This window comes from Oncorhynchus gorbuscha, linkage group LG08 (assembly GCF_021184085.1).
Source record: "Oncorhynchus gorbuscha isolate QuinsamMale2020 ecotype Even-year linkage group LG08, OgorEven_v1.0, whole genome shotgun sequence".
In the NCBI taxonomy this organism is placed as follows: Eukaryota; Metazoa; Chordata; class Actinopteri; order Salmoniformes; family Salmonidae; genus Oncorhynchus; species Oncorhynchus gorbuscha.
In genome coordinates, this window is record NC_060180.1 from 73567442 (window position 1) to 73588240 (window position 20799).

At 42.1% G+C, this 20799-nt stretch overlaps 13 non-coding genes across 13 annotated transcripts; all 13 read right to left on the reverse strand.

Annotated features, from left to right (window-relative positions):
* Positions 1 to 645: 645 nt before the first annotated feature.
* On the reverse strand, positions 646 to 727 carry trnas-cga. Its single transcript has one exon. It is a non-coding gene; the product is annotated as a tRNA-Ser (tRNA).
* Positions 728 to 1110: 383 nt separating this feature from the next.
* Positions 1111 to 1192, reverse strand: trnas-uga. The gene has a single exon. It is a non-coding gene; the product is annotated as a tRNA-Ser (tRNA).
* A 1419-nt stretch (positions 1193 to 2611) lies between these two features.
* trnas-uga lies at positions 2612 to 2691 on the reverse strand. Its single transcript has one exon. It is a non-coding gene; the product is annotated as a tRNA-Ser (tRNA).
* Positions 2692 to 3656: 965 nt separating this feature from the next.
* On the reverse strand, positions 3657 to 3738 carry trnas-uga. The gene has a single exon. It is a non-coding gene; the product is annotated as a tRNA-Ser (tRNA).
* Positions 3739 to 4120: 382 nt separating this feature from the next.
* On the reverse strand, positions 4121 to 4203 carry trnas-uga. Its single transcript has one exon. It is a non-coding gene; the product is annotated as a tRNA-Ser (tRNA).
* Positions 4204 to 5166: 963 nt separating this feature from the next.
* Positions 5167 to 5249, reverse strand: trnas-uga. Its single transcript has one exon. It is a non-coding gene; the product is annotated as a tRNA-Ser (tRNA).
* Positions 5250 to 5630: 381 nt separating this feature from the next.
* Positions 5631 to 5711, reverse strand: trnas-uga. Its single transcript has one exon. It is a non-coding gene; the product is annotated as a tRNA-Ser (tRNA).
* Positions 5712 to 6671: 960 nt separating this feature from the next.
* Positions 6672 to 6754, reverse strand: trnas-uga. The gene has a single exon. It is a non-coding gene; the product is annotated as a tRNA-Ser (tRNA).
* Positions 6755 to 7133: 379 nt separating this feature from the next.
* Positions 7134 to 7215, reverse strand: trnas-uga. Its single transcript has one exon. It is a non-coding gene; the product is annotated as a tRNA-Ser (tRNA).
* A 3960-nt stretch (positions 7216 to 11175) lies between these two features.
* trnas-uga lies at positions 11176 to 11256 on the reverse strand. The gene has a single exon. It is a non-coding gene; the product is annotated as a tRNA-Ser (tRNA).
* A 378-nt stretch (positions 11257 to 11634) lies between these two features.
* Positions 11635 to 11719, reverse strand: trnas-uga. The gene has a single exon. It is a non-coding gene; the product is annotated as a tRNA-Ser (tRNA).
* A 2474-nt stretch (positions 11720 to 14193) lies between these two features.
* trnas-cga lies at positions 14194 to 14276 on the reverse strand. The gene has a single exon. It is a non-coding gene; the product is annotated as a tRNA-Ser (tRNA).
* A 5525-nt stretch (positions 14277 to 19801) lies between these two features.
* On the reverse strand, positions 19802 to 19880 carry trnas-uga. Its single transcript has one exon. It is a non-coding gene; the product is annotated as a tRNA-Ser (tRNA).
* Positions 19881 to 20799: the final 919 nt, after the last annotated feature.

Sequence of the window (20799 nt, forward strand, 5' to 3'; positions counted from 1 at the left end):
TGATGAGGAGAAAGAACAAGTGGGCTATTCGCTTCGAGCAATGTTAAAACATGGGTGGCGAGACCCCATTGATATTCAGGTCCAACGTCTAAAGAATCGGCCATTGCAGCTGTTGGAATGCAAGTAAAGGGTTTGGGATTTGGAAACAGACATCATTGGTGTAAAATGGTAAACTTGATGGCCCGACATATTGATCTTATTACGCCAAATCACGTATTAAACACTCGGCCATCACAACTTTCTCAATTAGCTCACACAAAGACAAAAGTATTCTGAGCACTTGAATCACTGGACAAGTCCATGTCTTAAAGAGATTATCCATATCAAGTCACCAAGGATATGTTAAAAAATACTGGTTTGTCATAGAACTGCGAACAGATTTCAACCCTGCGCAGGAAGACCCCATTGGATTTCAAGTCCAAAGCCTTAACCACTCTGCCATCAAAATTTTCTCTGTTATCTTGCAGTCCTTAACAGCTCGACTATCTCACAACCAGAAGGATCTGTTCTGAAGAGCCTGTTTAACTCTTTGTCTTGGAAGATATACTCTGAGCACCTGAATCAAAGGACAAGTCCACGGATTAAGGACATTATCCATATCAACTCCCCAATGACATGTTGCAAAAAAAGACTGGTTTGTCAAAGCGCTGTGAGCAGGGTTCGAACCTGCGCGGGGAGACCCCATTGGATTTCGAATCCAACGCCTTAACCTCTCGGCCATCACAGCTTCTCCTGTTACCTAAGATGCCTTAACCAGTCCTCTATCTCGTTCTGTCCATTTTACCTCTAAAATGACCATATTATCGCTATTGAAGAGCCTACTTTTCAAGCAGTGGGAATCTAAGGAAAGTGATGAGGAGAAAGCAGCATTGGGCTATATGCTTCGAGCAAGGTAAGAACATGGGTGGGGAGACCCCATTGAAATTCAGGTCCAACGTCTAAAGAACTCGGCCATTGCAGCTGTTGGAATACAAGTAAGGGGATTGGGATTTGGAAACAGACATCAATATATATTCTGAGCACCTGAATCAAAGGACAAGTCCACGGATTAAGCACATTATCCATATCAAGTCACCAAGGATATGTAAAAAAATACATGGTTAGTCATATCGCTGTGAGCAGAATTCGAACCTGCGCGGGGAGACCCCATTGGATTTCAAGTCCAACGCCTTAACCACTCGGCCATCACAGCTTGCTATGTTAACTACCAGGCCTTAACCAGTCGGTTATCTCATTCTGTCAATTTTACTTCTGTAAAGACGAGACTGTCTACTGAAGAGCCTATTTGAACTGTTTTTCAAGGAATACATATTCTGAGCACTTGAATCAAAGGACAAGTCTATGCATTAAGCACTTCATCAATATCAAGTAACCAATGCTATTTTACAAATAAAGACTGGTTTGTCAATGCGATGCAAGCAGTTGTAAAAACTGTATGGGGAGACAACACTGGAGTTCATTTGCAAAGCTTAAGCCACTTGGCCATCGCAGCAGTATGAATCTAAGCAAAGTGATGAGGAGAAAGAACAAGTGGGCTATTCGCTTCGAGCAATGTTAAAACATGGGTGGCGAGACCCCATTGAAATTCAGGTCAACGTCTAAAGAATCGGCCATTGCAGCTGTTGGAATGCAAGTAAAGGGTTTGGGATTTGGAAACAGACATCATTGGTGTAAATGGTAAACTTGATGGCCCGACATATTGATCTTATTACGCCAAATCACGTATTAAACACTCGGCCATCACAACTTTCTCAATTAGCTCACACAAAGACAAAAGTATTCTGAGCACTTGAATCACTGGACAAGTCCATGTCTTCAAGAGATTATCCATATCAAGTCACCAAGGATATGTTCAAAATACTGGTTTGTCATAGAACTGCGAACAGATTTCAACCCTGCGCAAGAAGACAACATTGGATTTCAAGTCCAAAGCCTTAACCACTCTGCCATCAACATTTTCTCTGTTATCTTGCAGTCCTTAACAGCTCGACTATCTCACAACCAGAAGGATCTGTTCTGAAGAGCCTGTTTAACTCTTTGTCTTGGAAGATATACTCTGAGCACCTGAATCAAAGGACAAGTCCACAGATTAAGGACATTATCCATATAAACTCCACAATGACATGTTGCAAAAAAGACTGGTTTGTCAAAGCGCTGAGAGCAGGGTTCGAACCTGCGCGGGGAGACCCATTGATTTCAACCAACGCCTTAACCTCTCGGCCATCACAGCTTCTCCTGTTACCTAAGATGCCTTAACCAGTCCGCTATCTCGTTCTGTCCATTTTACCTCTAAAATGACCATATTATCGCTATTGAAGAGCCTACTTTTCAAGCAGTGGGAATCTAAGGAAAGTGATGAGGAGAAAGCAGCATTGGGCTATATGCTTCGAGCAAGGTAAGAACATGGGTGGGGAGACCCCATTGAAATTCAGGTCCAACGTCTAAAGAACTCGGCCATTGCAGCTGTTGGAATACAAGTAAGGGGATTGGGATTTGGAAACAGACATCAATATATATTCTGAGCACCTGAATCAAAGGACAAGTCCACGGATTAAGCACATTATCCATATCAAGTCACCAAGGATATGTAAAAATACATGGTTAGTCATATCGCTGTGAGCAGGGTTCGAACCTGCGCGGGAGACCCCATTGATTTCAAGTCCAACGCCTTAACCACTCGGCCATCACAGCTTGCTATGTTAACTACCAGGCCTTAACCAGTCGGTTATCTCATTCTGTCAATTTTACTTCTGTAAAGACGAGACTGTCTACTGAAGAGCCTATTTGAACTGTTTTTCAAGGAATACATATTCTGAGCACTTGAATCAAAGGACAAGTCTATGCATTAAGCACTTCATCAATATCAAGTCACCAATGCTATTTTACAAATAAAGACTGGTTTGTCAATGCGATGCAAGCAGTTGTAAAAACTGTATGGGGAGACAACACTGGAGTTCATTTGCAAAGCTTAAACCACTTGGCCATCGCAGCAGTATGAATCTAAGCAAAGTCATGAGGAGAAAGAACAAGTGGGCTATTCGCTTCGAGCAATGTTAAAACATGGGTGGCGAGACCCCCATTGAAATTCAGGTCCAACGTCTAAAGAATCGGCCATTGCAGCTGTTGGAATGCAAGTAAAGGGTTTGGGATTTGGAAACAGACATCATTGGTGTAAAATGGCAAACTTGATGGCCCGACATATTGATCTTATTACGTCAAATCACGTATTAACCACTCGGCCATCACAACTTTCTCAATTAGCTCACACAAAGACAAAAGTATTCTGAGCACTTGAATCACTGGACAAGTCCATGTCTTAAAGAGATTATCCATATCAAGTCACCAAGGATATGTTAAAAAATCCTGGTTTGTCATAGAACTGCGAACAGATTTCAACCCTGCGCAAGAAGACAACATTGGATTTCAAGTCCAAAGCCTTAACCACTCTGCCATCATAATTTTCTCTGTTATCTTGCAGTCCTTAACAGCTCGACTATCTCACAACCAGAAGGATCTGTTCTGAAGAGCCTGTTTAACTCTTTGTCTTGGAAGATATACTCTGAGCACCTGAATCTAAGGACAAATCCACGGATTAAGGACATTATCCATATCAACTCCCCAGTGACATGTTGCAAATAAAGACTGGTTTGTCAAAGCGCTGTGAGCAGGGTTCGAACCTGCGCGGGGAGACCCCATTGGATTTCAAATCCAACGCCTTAACCTCTCGGCCATCACAGCTTCTCCTGTTACCTAAGATGCCTTAACCAGTCCGCTATCTCGTTCTGTCCATTTTACCTCTAAAATGACCATATTATCACTATTGAAGAGCCTACTTTTCAAGCAGTGGGAATCCAAGGAAAGTGATGAGGAGAAAGCAGCATTGGGCTATATGCTTCGAGCAAGGTAAGAACATGGGTGGGAGACCCCATTGAAATTCAGGTCCAACGTCTAAAGAACTCGGCCATTGCAGCTGTTGGAATACAAGTAAGGGGATTGGGATTTGGAAACAGACATCAATATATATTCTGAGCACCTGAATCAAAGGACAAGTCCACGGATTAAGCACATTATCCATATCAAGTCACCAAGGATATGTAAAAAAAAATAAATGGTTAGTCATAGCTGCTGAGCAGGGTTCGAAACTGCGCGGGGAGACCCCATTGGATTTCAAGTCCAACGCCTTAACTACTCGGCCATCACAGCTTGCTATGTTGACTACCAGGGCTTAACCAGTCGATTTATCTCATTCTGTCAATATTACTTCTGTAAAGACGAGACTGTCTACTGAAGAGCCTATTTGAACTGTTTTTCAAGGAATACATATTCTGAGCACTTGAATCAAAGGACAAGTCTATGCATTAAGCACTTCATCAATATCAAGTCACCAATGCTATTTTACAAATAAAGACTGGTTTGTCAATGCGATGCAAGCAGTTGTAAAAACTGTATGGGGAGACAACACTGGAGTTCATTTGCAAAGCTTAAACCACTTGGCCATCGCAGCAGTATGAATCTAAGCAAAGTGATGAGGAGAAAGAACAAGTGGGCTATTCGCTTCGAGCAATGTTAAAACATGGGTGGCGAGACCCCATTGATATTCAGGTCCAACGTCTAAAGAATCGGCCATTGCAGCTGTTGGAATGCAAGTAAAGGGTTTGGGATTTGGAAACAGACATCATTGGTGTAAAATGGTAAACTTGATGGCCCGACATATTGATCTTATTACGCCAAATCACGTATTAAACACTCGGCCATCACAACTTTCTCAATTAGCTCACACAAAGACAAAAGTATTCTGAGCACTTGAATCACTGGACAAGTCCATGTCTTCAAGAGATTATCCATATCAAGTCACCAAGGATATGTTCAAAATACTGGTTTGTCATAGAACTGCGAACAGATTTCAACCCTGCGCAGGAAGACCCCATTGGATTTCAAGTCCAAAGCCTTAACCACTCTGCCATCAAAATTTTCTCTGTTATCTTGCAGTCCTTAACAGCTCGACTATCTCACAACCAGAAGGATCTGTTCTGAAGAGCCTGTTTAACTCTTTGTCTTGGAAGATATACTCTGAGCACCTGAATCAAAGGACAAGTCCACGGATTAAGGACATTATCCATATCAACTCCCCAATGACATGTTGCAAAAAAAAGACTGGTTTGTCAAAGCCCTGTGAGCAGGGTTCGAACCTGCGTGGGGAGACCCCATTGATTTCAAATCCAACGCCTTAACCTCTCGGCCATCACAGCTTCTCCTGTTACCTAAGATGCCTTAACCAGTCCTCTATCTCGTTCTGTCCATTTTACCTCTAAAATGACCATATTATCGCTATTGAAGAGCCTACTTTTCAAGCAGTGGGAATCTAAGGAAAGTGATGAGGAGAAAGCAGAAGTGGGCTATATGCTTCGAGCAAGGTAAGAACATGGGTGGGGAGACCCCATTGAAATTCAGGTCCAACGTCTAAAGAACTCGGCCATTGCAGCTGTTGGAATACAAGTAAGGGGATTGGGATTTGGAAACAGACATCAATATATATTCTGAGCACCTGAATCAAAGGACAAGTCCACGGATTAAGCACATTATCCATATCAAGTCACCAAGGATATGTAAAAATACATGGTTAGTCATATCGCTGTGAGCAGAATTCGAACCTGCGCGGGAGACCCCATTGGATTTCAAGTCCAACGCCTTAACCACTCGGCCATCACAGCTTGCTATGTTAACTACCAGGCCTTAACCAGTCGGTTATCTCATTCTGTCAATTTTACTTCTGTAAAGACGAGACTGTCTACTGAAGAGCCTATTTGAACTGTTTTTCAAGGAATACATATTCTGAGCACTTGAATCAAAGGACAAGTCTATGCATTAAGCACTTCATCAATATCAAGTAACCAATGCTATTTTACAAATAAAGACTGGTTTGTCAATGCGATGCAAGCAGTTGTAAAAACTGTATGGGAGACAACACTGGAGTTCATTTGCAAAGCTTAAGCCACTTGGCCATCGCAGCAGTATGAATCTAAGCAAAGTGATGAGGAGAAAGAACAAGTGGGCTATTCGCCGAGCAATGTTAAAACATGGGTGGCGAGACCCCATTGAAATTCAGGTCCAACGTCTAAAGAATCGGCCATTGCAGCTGTTGGAATGCAAGTAAAGGGTTTGGGATTTGGAAACAGACATCATTGGTGTAAAATGGTAAACTTGATGGCCCGACATATTGATCTTATTACGTCAAATCACGTATTAAACACTCGGCCATCACAACTTTCTCAATTAGCTCACACAAAGACAAAAGTATTCTGAGCACTTGAATCACTGGACAAGTCCATGTCTTAAAGAGATTATCCATATCAAGTCACCAAGGATATGTTAAAAAATACTGGTTTTTGTCATAGAACTGCGAACAGATTTCAACCCTGCGCAAGAAGACAACATTGGATTTCAAGTCCAAAGCCTTAACCACTCTGCCATCAAAATTTTCTCTGTTATCTTGCAGTCCTTAACAGCTCGACTATCTCACAACCAGAAGGATCTGTTCTGAAGAGCCTGTTTAACTCTTTGTCTTGGAAGATATACTCTGAGCACCTGAATCAAAGGACAAGTCCACGGATTAAGGACATTATCCATATCAACTCCCCAATGACATGTTGCAAAAAAGACTGGCTTGTCAGCGCTGCAGAGCAGGGTTCGAACCTGCGCGGGGAGACCCCATTGGATTTCAAATCCAACGCCTTAACCTCTCGGCCATCACAGCTTCTCCTGTTACCTAAGATGCCTTAACCAGTCCGCTATCTCGTTCTGTCCATTTTACCTCTAAAATGACCATATTATCGTTATTGAAGAGCCTACTTTTCAAGCAGTGGGAATCTAAGGAAAGTGATGAGAGAAAGCAGCATTGGGCTATATGCTTCGAGCAAGGTAAGAACATGGGTGGGGAGACCCCATTGAAATTCAGGTCCAACGTCTAAAGAACTCGGCCATTGCAGCTGTTGGAATACAAGTAAGGGATTGGGATTTGGAAACAGACATCAATATATTCTAGGAGCACCTGAATCAAAGGACAAGTCCACGGATTAAGCACATTATCCATATCAAGTCACCAAGGATATGTAAAAATACATGGTTAGTCATATCGCTGTGAGCAGGGTTCGAACCTGCGCGGGGAGACCCCATTGGATTTCAAGTCCAACGCCTTAACCACTCGGCCATCACAGCTTGCTATGTTAACTACCAGGCCTTAACCAGTCGGTTATCTCATTCTGTCAATTTTACTTCTGTAAAGACGAGACTGTCTACTGAAGAGCCTATTTGAACTGTTTTTCAAGGAATACATATTCTGAGCACTTGAATCAAAGGACAAGTCTATGCATTAAGCACTTCATCAATATCAAGTCACCAATGCTATTTTACAAATAAAGACTGGTTTGTCAATGCGATGCAAGCAGTTGTAAAAACTGTATGGGGAGACAACACTGGGTTCATTTGCAAAGCAAACCACTTGGCCATCGCAGCAGTATGAATCTAAGCAAGTGATGAGGAGAAAGAACAAGTGGGCTATTCGCTCCCCAGACAATGTTAAAACATGGGTGGCGAGACCCATTGAAATTCAGGTCAACGTCTAAAGAATCGGCCATTGCAGCTGTTGGAATGCAAGTAAAGGGTTTGGGATTTGGAAACAGACATCATTGGTAAATGTAAACTTGATGGCCCGACATATTGATCTTATTACGCCAAATCAAGTATTAAACACTCGGCCATCACAACTTTCTCAATTAGCTCACACAAAGACAAAAGTATTCTGAGCACTTGAATCACTGGACAAGTCCCATGTCTTAAGATTATCCATATCAAGTCACCAAGGATATGTTAAAAAATACTGGTTTGTCATAGAACTGCTAGAGCAGATTTCAACCCTAAAGAAGACAACATTGGATTTCAAGTCCAAAGCCTTAACCACTCTGCCATCAAAATTTCTCTGTTATCTTGCAGTCCTTAACAGCTCGACTATCTCACAACCAGAAGGATCTGTTCTGAAGAGCCTGTTTAACTCTTTTGTCTTGGAAGATATACTCTGAGCACCTGAATCAAAGGACAAGTCCACGGATTAAGGACATTATCCATATCAACTCCCCAATGACATGTTGCAAAAAGACTGGTTTGTCAAAGCGCTGAGAGCAGGAGGTCGAACCTGCGCGGGGGAGACCCATTGGATTTCAAATCAACGCCTTAACCTCTCGGCCATCACAGCTTCTCTGTTACCTAAGATGCCTTAACCAGTCCGCTATCTCGTTCCTGTCCATTTTACCTCTAAAATGACCATATTATCGCTATTGAAGAGCCTACTTTTCAAGCAGTGGGAATCTAAGGAAAGTGATGGGAGAAAGCAGCATTGGGCTATATGCTTCGAGCAAGGTAAGAACATGGGTGGGGAGACCCCATTGAAATTCAGGTCCAACGTCTAAAGAACTCGGCCATTGCAGCTGTTGGAATACAAGTAAAGGGATTGGGATTTGAAACAGACATCAATATATATTCTGAGCACCTGAATCAAAGGACAAGTCACGGATTAAGCACATTATCCATATCAAGTCACCAAGGATAGCAAAAAAATACATGGTTAGTCATATCTGTGTGACAGGGTTCGAACCTGGAGACCCCATTGGATTTCAAGTCCAAACGCCAACCCTAAGCCATCACAAGCTTGCTATGTTAACTACCAGGCCTCAACCAGTCGGTTATCTCCCATTCTGTCAATTTTACTTCTGTAAAGACAGAGACTGTCTACTGAAACCCTATTTGAACTGTTTTTCAAGGAATACATATTCTGAGCACTTGAATCAAAGGACAAGTCTATGCATTAAGCACTTCATCAATATCAAGTCACCAATGCTATTTTACAAATAAAGACTGGTTTTGTCAATGCGATGCAAGCAGTTGTAAAAACTGTATGGGGGAGACAACACTGGAGTTCATTTGCAAAGCTTAAACCACTTGGCCATCGCAGCAGTATGAATCTAAGCAAAGTCATGAGGAGAAAGAACAAGTGGGCTATTCGCTTCCGAGCAATGTTAAAACATGGGTGGCGAGACCCCATTGAAATTCAGGTCCAACGTCTAAAGAATCGGCCATTGCAGCTGTTGGAATGCAAGTAAAGGGTTTGGGATTTGGAAACAGACATCATTGGTGTAAAATGGCAAACTTGATGGCCGACATATTGATCTTATTCGTCAAAATCACGTATTAACCTACTCGGCCATCACAACTTTCTCAATTAAGCTCACACAAAGACAAAGTATTCTGAGCACTTGAATCACTGGACAAGTCCATGTCTTAAAGAGATTATCCATATCAAGTCACCAAGGATATGTTAAAAAATCCTGGTTTGTCATAGAACTGCGAACAGATTTCAACCCTGCGCAAGAAGACAACATTGGATTTCAAGTCCAAAGCCTTAACCACTCTGCCATCATAATTTTCTCTGTTATCTTGCAGTCCTTAACAGCTCGACTATCTCACAACCAGAAGGATCTGTTCTGAAGAGCCTGTTTAACTCTTTGTCTTGGAAGATATACTCTGAGCACCTGATCTAAGGACAAATCCACGGATTAAGGACATTATCCATATCAACTCCCCAGTGACATGTTGCAAATAAAGACTGGTTTGTCAAGCGCTGTGAGCAGGGTTCGTGCCCTGCGTGGGAGACCCCATTAGTTTCAAACCAACGCCTTAACCTCCTCGGCCATCACAGCTTCTCCTGTTACCTAAGATGCCTTAACCAGTCCGCTATCTCGTTCTGTCCATTTTACCTCTAAAATGACCATATTATCACTATTGAAGAGCCTACTTTTCAAGCAGTGGGGAATCAAGGAAAGTGATGAGGAGAAAGCAGCATTGGGCTATATGCTTCGAGCAAAGGTAAGAACATGGGTGGGAGACCCCATTGAAATTCAGGTCCAACGTCTAAAGAACTCGGCCATTGCAGCTGTTGGAATACAAGTATGGGGATTGGGATTTGGAAACAGACCATCAAATATATATTCTGAGCACCTGAATCAAAAGGACAAGTCCACGGATTAAAGCACATTATCCATATCAAGTCACCAAGGATATGTAAAAATACATGGTTAGTCATAGCGCTGTGAGAGGGTTCGAACCTGCGCGGGGAGACCCCATTGGATTTCAAGTCCAACGCCTTAACTACTCGGACCTCACACTTATGTTGACTACCAGGCTTAACCAAGTCGATTTATCTCTCATTCTGTCAATATTACTTCTGTAAAGAGACTGTCTACTGAAGAGCCTATTTAAACTGTTTTTCAAAGGAATACATATTCTGAGCACTTGAATCAAAGGACAAGTCTAAGCATTAAGCACTTCATCAATATCAAGTAACCAATGCTATTTTACAAATAAAGACTGGTTTGTCAATGCGATGCAAGCAGTTGTAAAAACTTGTATGGGAGACAACACTGGAGTTCATTTGCAAAGCTTAAACCACTTGGCCATCGCAGCAGTATGAATCTAAGCAAAGTCATGAGGAGAAAGAACAAGTGGGCTATTCGCCGAGCAATGTTAAAACATGGGTGTGAGACCCCCCACGTGAAATTCAGGTCAACGTCTAAAGAATCGGCCATTGCAGCTGTTGGAATGCAAGTAAAGGGTTTGGGATTTGGAAACAGACATCATTGGTGTGAAATGGCAAACTTGATGGCCCGACATATTGATCTTATTACGTCAAATCACGTATTAACCACTCGGCCATCACAACTTTCTCAATTAGCCTCACTAAAGAACAAAAGTATTCTGAGCACTTGAATCACTGGACAAGTCCATGTCTTAAAAGAGATTATCCATATCAAGTCACCGAGGATATGTTAAAAAATCCTGGTTTGTCATAGAACTTACGAACAGATTTCAACCCTCTTAAGAAGACAACATTGGATTTCAAGTCCAAGCCTTAACCACTCTGCCATCATAATTTTCTCTGTTATCTTGCGGTCATTAACAGCTCGACTATCTCACAACCAGAAGGATCTGTTCTGAAGAGCCTGTTTAACTCTTTGTCTTGGAAGATATACTCTGAGCACCTGAATCTAAGGACAAATCCACGGATTAAGGACATTATCATATCAACTCCCCAGTGACATGTTGCAAATAAAGACTGGTTTTGTCAAGCGCTGTGAGCAGGGTTCGAACCTGCGCGGGGAGACCCCATTGGATTTCAAATCAACGCCTTAACCTCTCGGCCATCACAGCTTCTCCTGTTACCTAAGATGCCTTAACCAGTCCGCTATCTCGTTCTGTCCATTTTACCTCTAAAATGACCATATTATCACTATTGAAGAGCCTACTTTTCAAGCAGTGGGAATCCAAGGAAAGTGATGAGGAGAAAGCAGCATTGGGCTATGTTCGAGCAAGGTAAGAACACATGGGTGGGAGACCCCATTGAAATTCAGGTCCAACGTCTAAAGAACTCGGCCATTGCAGCTGTTGGAATACAAGTATGGGGATTGGGATTTGAAACAGACATCAATATATATTCTGAGCACCTGAATCAAAGGACAAGTCCACGGATTAAGCACATTATCCATATCAAGTCACCAAGGATATGTAAAAAAATACATGGTTAGTCATAGCTGTGAGCAGGAGTTTGAGGAACCTCGGCTGGAGACCCCATTGGATTTCAAGTCCAACGCCTTAACCACTCGGCCATCACAGCCTGACGTTAACTACCAGGCCTTAACCAGTCGATTATCTCATTCTGTCAACTTTACTTCTGTAAAGACGAGACTGTCTACTGAAGAGCCTATTTGAACTGTTTTTCAAGTCCCATATTCTGAGCACTTGAACCAAAGGACAAGTCTATGCATTAAGCACTTCATCAATATCAAGTCACCAATGCTATTTTACAAATAAAGACTGGTTTGTCAATGCGTGCAAGCAGTGCAAAACTGTATGGGGAGACAACACTGGAGTTCATTTGCAAAAGCTTAAACCACTTGGCCATCGCAGGTATGAATCTAAGCAAAGTGATGAAGAGAGAAAGAACAAGTGGGCTATTAACCCGAGCAATGTTAAAACATGGGTGGCGAGACCCCATTGAAATTCAGGTCAACGTCTAAAGAATCGGCCATGCAGCTGTTGGAATGCCCAAGTAAAGGGTTTGGGATTTGAAAACAGACATCATTGGTGTAAAATGGTAAACTTGATAGCCCGACATATTGATCTTATTACGCCAAATCACGTATTAAACACTCATGCCATCACAACTTTCTCAATTAGCTCACACAAAAGACAAAAGTATTCTGAGCACTTGAATCACTGGACAAATCCATGTCTTAAAGAGATTATCCATATCAAGTCACCAAGGATATGTTAAAAAATACTGGTTTGTCATAGAACTGCGAACAGATTTCAACCCTGCGTAGGAAGACCCCATTGGATTTCAAGTCCAAAGCCTTAACCACTCTGCCATCAAAATTTTCTCTGTTATCTTGCAGTCCTTAACAGCTCGACTATCTCACAACCAGAAGGATCTGTTCTGAAGAGCCTGTTTAACTCTTTGTCTTGGAAGATATACTCTGAGCACCTGAATCAAAGGACAAGTCCACGGATTAAGGACATTATCCATATCAACTCCCCAATGACATGTTGCAAAAAAAGACTGGTTTGTCAAGCGCTGTGAGCAGGGTTCGAACCTGCGCGGGAGACCCTATTGGATTTCAAATAACGCCTTAACCTCTCGGCCATCACAGCTTCTCCTGTTACCTAAGATGCCTTAACCAGTCCTCTATCTCGTTCTGTCCATTTTACCTCTAAAAATGACCATATTATCGCTATTGAAGAGCCTACTTTTCAAGCAGTGGGAATCTAAGGGAAAGTGGATGAGGAGAAAGCAGCATTGGGCTATATGCTTCGAGGCAAGGTAAGAACATGGGTGGGGAGACCCCATTGAAATTCAGGTCCAACGTCTAAAGAACTCGGCCACAGCTGTTGGAATACAAGTAAGGGGTTGGGATTTGGAAACAGACATCAGCCTATATATTCTTGAGCACCTGAATCAAAAGGACAAGTCCACGGATTAAGCACATTATCCATATCAAGTCACCAAGGATATGTAAAAAATACATGGTTAGTCATATCGCTGTAGAGCAGGGTTCGAACCTGCGCGGGGAGACCCCATTGGATTTCAGAGTCAACGCCTTAACTACTCGTACATCACAGCTTGCATATGTTGATTAGCAGGGCTTAACCAGTCGATTTATCTCATTCTGTCAATATTACTTCTGTAAGACAAGGACTGTCTACTGAAGAGCCTATTTGAACTGTTTTTCAAAGAATACATATTCTGAGCACTTGGAATCAAAGGACAAGCCTATGCATTAAGCACTTCATCAATATCAAGTCACCAATGCTATTTTACAAATAAAGACTGGTTTGTCAATGCGATGCAAGCAGTTGTAAAAACTGTATGGGGAGACAACACTGGAGTTCATTTGCAAGCCCAAGCCACTTGGCCATCGCAGCAGTATGAATCTAAGCAAAGTGATGAGGAGAAAGAACAAGTGGGCTATTCGCTTCGAGCAATGTTAAAACATGGAGTGGCAAGACCCCATTGAAATTCAGGTCAAACGTCTAAAGAATCGGCCCATTGCAGCTGTTGGAATGCAAGTAAAGGTTTGGGATTTGGAAACAGACATCATTGGTGTAAAATGGTAAACTTGATGGCCCCATATTGATCTTATTACACCAAAATCACCTTGATTGAAGCACTCAGCCATCACAACTTTCTCAATTAGCTCACACAAGACAAAAGTATTCTGAGCACTTGAATCACTGGACAAGTCCCGTCTTAAAAGAGATTATCCATATCAAGTCGCAAGGATATGTTAAAAATACTGGTTTGTCATAGAACTGCGAACAGATTTCAACCTGCGCAGGAAGACCCCATTGGATTTCAAGTCCAAAGCCTTAACCACTCTGCCATCAAAATTTTCTCTGTTATCTTGCAGTCCTTAACAGCTCGACTATTATCTCACAACCAGAAGGATCTGTTCTGAAGAGCCTATTGAACTCTTTGTCTTGGAAGATATACTCTGGGCACCTGAATCAAAAGGACAAGTCCACGGATTAAGGACATTATCCATATCAACTCCCCAATGACATGTTGCAAAAAAGGCTGGTTTGTCAAAGCGCTTTTGAGCAGGGTTCGAACCTGCGCGGGGAGACCCCATTGGATTTCGAATCTAACGCCTTAACCTCTCGGCCATCACAGCTTCTCCTACTCCTAAAGATGCCTTAACCAGTCCTCTATCTCGTTCTGTCCATTTTACCTCTAAAATGACCATATTATCGCTTATTGAAGAGCCTACTTTTCAAGCAGTGGGAATCTGGGAAAGTGATGAGGAGAGAGAGAGAAGCGGCATTGGGCTATAATAGCCGAGCAAGAACATGGGTGGGGAGACCCCCATTGAAATTCAGGTCAACGTCTAAAGAACCTCGGCCATTGCAGCTGTTGAATACAGAAGTGGGGATTGGGATTTGAAACAGACATCAATATATATTCTGAGCACCTGAATCAAGGACAAGTCCACAGGACAAGCACATTATCCATATCAAGTCACCAAGGATATGTAAAAAAATACATGGTTAGTCATATCGCTGTGGAACAGGGTTCGAACCTGGCGGAGACCCATTGGATTTCAAATCCTAACGCCTTAACCTCTCGGCCATCACAGCTTCTCCTGTTACCTAAGATGCCCAACCAGTCCGTATCTCGTTCTGTCCATTTTACCTCCTAATTATATGTCCTCCGCTATTGAAAATTTCTACTTCTCAAGCAGTAGGAATCTAAGGAGAAAGTGATGAGGAGAAATGTCTTAAAGAGATTATCCATATCAAGTCACCAAGGATATGTTAAAAAATACTGGTTTTGTCATAGAACTGAACAGATTTCAACCCTGCAGAGGAAGACAATATTGGAGTTCAAGTCCAAAGCCTTAACCACTCTGCCATCAAAATTGTCTCTGTTATCTTGCAGTCCTTAACAGCTTGACTATCTCACAACCAGTTGAGGATCTGTTCTGAAGAGCCTGTTTAACTTTTTGTCTTGGAAGATACTCTGAGCACCTGAATCAAAGGACAAGTCCACGGATTAAGGACATTATCCATATCAACTCCCCAATGACATGTTGCAAAAAAAGACTGGTTTGTCATATCGCTGTGAGCAGGTTCGAGGAACCTGCGCGGGGAGACCATTGGTTCAAGTCCAACGCCTTAACTACTCGGCCATCACAGCTTGCTATGTTGATTACAGGGCTTAACCAGTCGATTTATCTCATTCTGTCAATATTACTTCTGTAAAGACGAGACTGTCCTGCTGAAGGCCTATTTGAACTGTTTTTCAAGGAATACATATTCTGAGCACTTGAATCAAAGGGACAAGCTCGCCATTAAGCACTTCATCAATATCGAGCTTCACCGAAATGCTATTTCACAAGCAAGACTGGTTTGTCATTACTGCGAGTGCGGGCAGTCTGTAAAAACTGCATGGAGAGCTAACACTGAGTTCATTTACAAAGCTGAAACCACTTGGCCTATCGCGAAGCAGTGTTGAATCTAAGCAAAGTGATGAGGAGAAAGAACAAGTGGGCTATTCGAAAACCGAGCAATGTTAAAACACGGTGTAGAGACCCCACTGAAGAATTCTAGGTCCAACGTTCTAAAGAGTCGGCCACTGCAGCTGTATGGAATGCAAGTAAAAGGGTTTGGGATTTGGAAGCAGACATCACTGGTGTAGAAATTGGCAAACTTGATGGCCCGACATGACTTTGATGTGATATTACGTCAAATCACGTATGAATCACTCTCGGCCATCACAACTTTCTCCAATTAGCTCACACAAAAGACAAAAAGTATTCTGAGCATTCTTGAATCACTGGACAAGTCCACAAGTCTTGAAGAGATTATCCAGATCTAAGTCACCACGGTATATGGGTGTTAAAAATACTGGTTTGTCATAGAACTGCGAACCAGATTTCAACCCCAGCGACAGTGATGACAACATTGGATTTCAGCCCAAAGCCTTAACCACTCTAGCCATCAAAATTGGTCTCTGTATATCTTGTAGTCCTGAACGAGCTCGACTATCTCAGAACCAGTGGTGATCTGTTCTGAAGAGCCTGTTTAACTCTTCTGTCTTGGAAGATGACATACTCTGAGCACCTGAATCAAAGGACAAGTCCACGTTGATTATAGGACATTATCCATATCAACTCCCCAATGACATGTTGCAAAAAAAGACTGGTTTGTCAAAGCTGCTGTGAGCAGGGTTCGAACCTGCGCAGGTGGAGACCCCAGCTGGATTTAAATCCAACGCCTGGAACCTCTCGGGCCATCACAGCTTCTCCTGTTACCTAAGATGCCTGAACCAGTCCGCTATCTCGTTCTGTCCATTTGCCTCTAAAATTACCATATTATCGCTATTGAAGAGCCTACTTTTTAAGCAGTAGGAATCTAAGGAAAGTGATGAGGAAAGCAAAGTGGGCTATATGGCTTCGAGCAAGGTAAGAACATGGGTGGGGGAGACCCCATTGAAATTCAGGTCCAACGTCCTAAAGAACTTCGACCATTGCAGCTGTTGGAATACAAGCAAGGGGATTTGGATTTGGAAACAGACATCAATATATATTCTGAGCACCTGAATCAAGACAAGTCCACGATTGGACAAAGCACATTATCCATATCAAGTCACCAAGGGATATGTAAAAAAAATACATGGTTAGTCATATCGCTGTGAGCAGGGTTAAACTGCAGCGGGAGACCATTGATTTTAAGTACTGCTTCTTAAACTCACTAAAGGCCATCACAGCTTGCTATGTTAACTACAGGCCTTAAACCAGTCAGTTATCTCATTCTGTCAATTTTACTTCTGTAAAGACGAGATTGTCTACTGAAGAGCCTGTGAACTGTTTTTCAAAGGAATACATATTCTGAGCACTTGAATCAAAGGACAAGTCCTATGCATTATTACTTCATCTAATATCAAGTCACCAATGCTATTTTACAAATAAAGACTGGTTTGTCAATGCGATGCAAGCAGTTGTAAAAACTGTATGGGGAGACAACACTGGAGTTCATTTGCAAAGCTTAAACCACTTGACATCCGCAGTATGAATCTAAGCAAAGTGATGAGGGAGAAAGAAGAACAAGTGGGCTATTCGCTGAGCAATGTTAAAACATGGTGCTTGGGAGACCCATTTGAAATTCAGGTCCAACGTCTAAAGAAATCGGCCATTGCAGCTGTTGGAATGCAAGTAAAGGGTTTTGGGATTTGGAAACAGACATCATTGAGTGTAAAATGGTAAACTTATAGGCCTGAAACATATTGATCTTATTACGCCAAATCACGTATTAAACACTGGGGCATCACAACTGTCTCAATTAGCTCACACAAAGACAAAAGTATTCTGAGCACTTGAATCACTGGACAAGTCCATGTCTTCAAGAGATTATCCATATCAGACCACCAAGGATATGTTCAAAAATACTGGTTTGTCATAGAAATGCATGAACAGATTTCAACCTGCGCAGGAAGACAACATTGATTTCAAGTCAAAGCCTTAACCACTCTGCCATCAAAATTTTCTCTGTTGTATCGGCAGTCCTAACAGCTCGATTTCACTCTCACAACCAGAGAGGATCTGTTTCTGAAGAGCCTGTTTAACTCTTTGACTCTTGGAAGATATACTCTGAGCACCTGAATCGAAGGACAAGTCCTGGGATTATGGACATTATCCATGTCAACCTCCCCAATGATATTGTGTGACTTTGATTTGTCAAAGCGCTGTAGGCAAGGGTTAGAACCTGTGTGGAGACCAGTGGATTTTTAACCAACGCCTTAACCTCTCGGCCATCACAGCTTCTCCTGTTATAAAGATGCCTTAACCAGTCAGCTATCTGTTCCTGTCCATTTTACCTCTAAAATGACCATATTTATCGCTTATTGAAGAGCCTACTTTTCTTACAGTGGGAATCTAAGGAAAGTGATGAGGAGAAAGCTAGCATTGGGCTATATGCTTCGAGCAAGGTAAGAACATGGGTGGGGAGACCCCATTGAAATTCAGGTCCAACGTCTAAAGAGACTCGGCCATTGCAGCCTGTTGGAATACAAGTAAGGGGATTGGGATTTGGAAACAGACATCAATATATATTCTGAGCACCTGAATCAAAGGACAAGTCCACAGGATTAAGCACATTATCCATATCAAGTCACCAAGGATATGTAAAAAACAAATGGTTAGTCAGGGCGCTGTGAGCAGGGTTCAAAACTGCGCGGGAGACCCCATTGGATTTCCAAGTCCAACACCTTAACTACCAAGTCATAGCTTGCTATGTTGACTACCAGGGGCTTAACCAGTCGATTATCTCATTCTGTCAATTTTACTTCTGTAAAGCATTTAGACTGTCTACTGAAGAGCCTATTTGAACTGTTTTTCAAGGAATACATATTCGAGCACTTGAATCAAAGGACAAGTCATGCATTAAGCACTTCATCAATATCAAGTCACCAATGCTATTTTTACAAATAAAGACTGGTTTGTCAATGCGATGCAAGCAGTTGTAAAAACTGTATGGAGAGCATTACTGGAGTTCATTTGCAAAGCTTAAACACTTGGCCATCATGACAGTATGAATCTAAGCAAAGTGATGAGGAGAAAGAACAAGTGGGCTATTCGCTCGAGCAATGTTAAAACATGGGTGGCGAGACCCCATTGAAATTCAGGTCCAACGTCTAAAGAATCGGCCATTGCAGCTGTTGGAATGCAAGTAAAGGGTTTGGGATTTGAAACAGACATCATTGGTGTAAAATGATAAACTTGATGGCCGACATATTGATCTTATTACGCTTAAAATCACGTGACCAAACACTCGGCCATCACAACTTTCTCCAATTAGCTCACACAAAGACAAAAGTATTCTGAGCACTTGAATCACTGGACAAGTCCATGTCTTAAAGAGATTATCCATAGAGTCACCAAGGATATGTTAAAATACTGGTTTGTCATAGAACTACCGAAACAGATTTCAACCCTGCTAAGAAGACAACATTGGATTTCAAGTCAAAGCCTTAACCACTCTGCCATCAAAATTTTCTCTGTTATCTTGCAGTCCTTAACAGCTCGACTATCACCCTCAACCAGAAGGATCTGTTCTGAAGAGCCTGTTTAACTCTTTGTCTTGGAAGATATACTGAGCACCTGAATCAAAGGACAAGTCCACGGATTAAGGACATTATCCTATCAACTCCCCAATGACATGTTGCAAAAAAAAAGACTGGCTTGTCAAAGCGCTGAGAGCAGGGTTCGAACCTGCCTTGAGACAATGGATTTCAAATCCAACGCCTTAACCTCTGGCCATCACAGCTTCTCCTGTTACCCAAGATGCCTTAACCAGTCCGGTTATCTCGTTCTGTCCATTTTACCTCTAAAAATGACCATATTATCGCTATTGAAGAGCCTACTTTTCAAGCAGGGAATCTAAGGAAAAGTGATGAGAGAAAGCAGCATTGGGCTATATGCTTGAGCAAGGGTAAGACATGGGTGGGAGACCCATTGAAATTCAGGTCCAACGTCTAAAGAACTCGGCCATTGCAGCTGTTGGAATACAAGTAAGGATTGGATTTGGAAAGCAGACATCAAAATATATTCTGAGCACCTGAATCAAAGGACAAGTCCACGGTTAAGCACATTATCATATCAAGTCACCAAGGATATGTAAAAAAAGCCATGGTTAGTCATATCGCTGTGAGCAGAGTTCGAACCTGCGCGGGAGACCCCATTGATTTCAAGTCAACGCCTTAACCACTCGGCCATCACAGCTTGCTATGTTAACTACCAGGCCTTAACCAGTCGGTTATCTCATTCTGTCAATTTTACTTCTGTTAAGGCAGACTACTGAAGAGCCTATTTGAACTGTTTTTCAAGGAATACATATTCTGAGCATTGAATCAAAGGACAAGTCTATGCATTAAGCACTTCATCAATATCAGAGTCACTTAATGCTATTTTAAACAAAGCACTAGTTTGTCAATGCGATGCAAGCAGTTGTAAAAAACTGTATGGGGAGACAACACTGGAGTTCATTTGCAAGCTTAAACCATGGCCATCGCAGTAGTATGAATCTAAGCAAAGTGATGGGAGAAAGAACAAGTGGGCTATTCTGCTTGGAGCAATGTTAAAACATGGGTGGCGAGACCCCATTGAAATTCCCAGGTCCAACGTCTAAAAGAAGGCCACACAGCTGTTGGAATGCAAAGTAAAGGGTTTGGGATTTGGGAAACAGACATCATTGGTGTAAAATGGTAAACTTGATGGCCCGACATATTGATCTTATTACGCCAAATCACGTATTAAACACTAAACATCTCACTTTCTCAATTAGCTCACACAAAAGACAAAGAGTATTACGAGGCACTTGAATCACTGGACAAGTCCATGTCTTAAAGATTATCCATATCAAGTCACAGGATATGTTAAAAAATACTAGTTTGACAGAACTAGAACAGATTTCAACCCTGCATGTGGAAGACCCTATTGATTTCAAGTCCAAAGCCTTAACCACTCTGCCATCAAAATTTTCTCTGTTATCTTGCAGTCCTTAACAGCTCGACTATCCTCACAACCAGAAGGATCTGTTCTGAAGAGCCTGTTTACTCTTGTCTTGGAAGATATACTCTGAGCACCTGAATCAAAAGGCAAGTCCATGAGTTAAGGACATTATCCATATCAACTCCCCAAT